At 47.6% G+C, this 2,867-nt stretch overlaps 1 pseudogene; it reads left to right on the top strand.

Annotated features, from left to right (window-relative positions):
• The first annotated feature begins 394 nt into the window (after positions 1-394).
• On the top strand, positions 395-1,234 carry LOC125554466 (putative E3 ubiquitin-protein ligase SINA-like 6; annotated as a pseudogene).
• The last annotated feature ends 1,633 nt before the right edge of the window (positions 1,235-2,867 follow it).

The following is a 2,867-nucleotide window of genomic DNA, read 5'->3' as shown; positions in this document are numbered from 1 at the left end:
AGGGACGCTCCTGCCTTTGCGTGTATGACAGGTGGGCCCGACAGGTGTGTAGCCAACCTGTCATACAGCCAAAGGCAGGTGCAGTTAAGTCCACGAGGGAGAGGATAATCAAACTTCTCGTTGATGTACGAGTTGACGCGACACATTAAAGAACTGCACTCGATATATTTCAATAATTTGCGTTTACCAATGCATTAATTACAACGCATGCATGCATGCCGTGACTCTCCTTTTGATACTTGCATGTGTTGATTTAATGCACCTTGAAGTAGTATAAAATATGTGACGGTAAAGCTTTGTAATACCCCGGCCCAAGTCGAGAGATGGTTGTGCACGAGGAGGGCGAGATCATGTAGACCGAACAGGACCCGACAATGGAGCTCTCTAAGTCTCGATGGACCTCACCGTGCTCCACTGCCCCTTGTGCCTCCACCCCTTGACGCCTCCAGTGTATGAGGTTCGAATACACCTCGTCCGTTCGGCTGATTGAGCAAGGTGCAGGTTTCTTGATTGATGTGTTGTTCGATTGATTTCTGCAGTGCAAGGGAGGGCACCTGGCCTGCACGGACTGCCACGTCGAGCGCCCTGGGAACCAGCGGCAGTGCCAGAAGTGCGAGCGCGGCGGTGGCTTCGACGTGCGGAACATGGCGGTGGACTCCGTCCTTTCGTCGGTGAGGGTGGAGTGCCCGCACGAAGGCTGTGGGCTCTACGTCACTTACCACAAGCTTGCCGATCACCAGAGCGTGTGTCCTCTCGCGCCCTGCAAATGCCCCGTGCCCGTCTGCGGCTACAAAGGCCCGCCGCCGGCGCTCTACCACCACATCAGCACCGCGCATCCCATGCCCGTGCACAGGATCCAGTACGGCAAGGTGCTCCAGCTGCAAGTGCCACGGTCGGAGCCACGGCTCTTGCTGTTCGCGGAGGAGGACCGGAACGCGTTTTTCTTGGTCGGCGGCGTGCTCGACATCGGCGCGCCTATCGCCGTGTTGGTCGTCTGCATTAGAGCGGGGGCGTCTCCACTACCGCACTATGTGGCCAAGCTGTGGGCGAACGGCCCGCCGGGGAGCCCAAAGGCACGACCGACGCCGTCAAGGTGGAAATGGAGGTGACAAGCAACAAGGATCCAGGCGACGTCAACGTGCAGGAGCTGACCTTCTTGACAGTTCCGCCTAAGCTGCTGGCCGGGGCTAAGCTTGTGTCCCTCCACATTCAGATTGACAAGCTCACGTCCTAAATGTTTCTACAATGCCTTCTGTTTATCTTAGTAATATGCTAATATAGGGATTACCTTGGTCTACTTTAGCTTAAGAAATGGTGGGTTTTCATGGCAATGCATCAATTACTTCGACATCTGATCAGTTATTTCCAATAGTTGAACGGATATTTTGTGTCTGTTGGATATAAAGTTCCTTTGGGTAAGAAGTACTACTTGTCATCAAAATGGATAAAAGGAGATGTATGTAGACATATTTTAGTTCTAGATACATCCCTTTTTATCCTTCAGTTTCCTGGTTTCTTTTGATGTAATAATCGGTTTAGGATGTGGATTGTGTCGTCGGTTGTGAAATGTTGGGTTCTAGCGTGGATGTTTGGCCTTTGTTGGCCTCTTGGGATGTTGCGATTTCAATCTGGTAGCTTTTAGTCCTTCGTGTTACGCTGGAGTTGTGCTGAACTTCTTGTGAATTGTGGTGGTTTTCAGTAATGAAAATCGGAAGGGGCAAGCCCTTCTTTGATAAAAAAAATTAATCGTCCTTATATATTCATCAGTCTTGTTATAAGTTGCAGTAGATGCTATATAGGTCCGTCGAATCTTACATCAAGATCCGTGCTTTCAGATTTTCTTTTTTCTCTCTTAAATCTCAGTCGAGTGAGACATAGCCACGCCATTAAACAGAGGCTCGGGCGCCATTAATGGAGACCTTGGGAGAGAGGTGGACGGTAGATGGAGGTCAAAGGGCTCTCCTCCCGATAAGCACACGCAGGGGTCTGATCGCACGCCTCTCGTACCCTGCACGGCGCCTCCTAGCTAATAAAAAATGGGGACGCGTGGCGGCACGTAAATGGTACTAGTAAGTTAACGTCCACGGTTTCAATAATACTTGTGTTTCCGATTGTAACGTGACAGCACTTGTTCCAAAATGACTTTGTTGATTGTTAATGTGTGCGCCTTCGCAAATCGGACTGCAAATTTACCACAGCATGTTGGTACCATGTCATGGCACCAAGCCAAGTTTCATTATTTTCATGCGTGTTTTGGATTTACAGGAATTAAAAAACTAAGTTTCTCAATGTTTCCAACCCAGCCACGATGCCCAGAATTTTGAATTTCATTCCCATTTCTTGCATGGAACCTAGAAATTTACCCGAGGACACACATGTGATATTTCAACCAACTTTGCTGCACTGGAACATGTGCTTGTATTTCAAATTTGAATTATGCACACAAAGGTGACACGTTCCCTCCCAGAACCACGAGCCTTCTTGAGAGAAGCTCCGATTTGCAAGAAGCTTATACCAAAATTTGTTCCTATTCGGCCAATTTTTTTACCACGGCATGGTACTACCATGACATGACACCATGCCAAGTTTCATGATTTTAAAACCAAGTTTCTCAATGTTCTCGACCGAGCCACGATGCCCAGATGTTTGAATTTTATTCTCATTTTTTGCATGGGACCTACTCCCTCCTTCCATCTATATAGGGCCTAATGTGTTTTTCAAGACAGCCTTTGACTATTGACAAGATTAATAGCACATGAGATGTATACTATGAAAATTATATTATAGGAAGCTCCTTTGACATACAAATTTGAAGGTATGCTTTGTGTAAGTTGCATATCATATATTATTGCTCTAACGTTTGGTCA

Source organism: Triticum urartu, chromosome 4A (genome assembly GCF_056163025.1).
Source record: "Triticum urartu cultivar PI428250 chromosome 4A, HENAU_Tu73, whole genome shotgun sequence".
Classification (NCBI taxonomy): Eukaryota; Viridiplantae; Streptophyta; class Magnoliopsida; order Poales; family Poaceae; genus Triticum; species Triticum urartu.
Note: the sequence above shows the minus strand (reverse complement) of the source record. Positions and strands in the feature narration are given on the sequence as shown.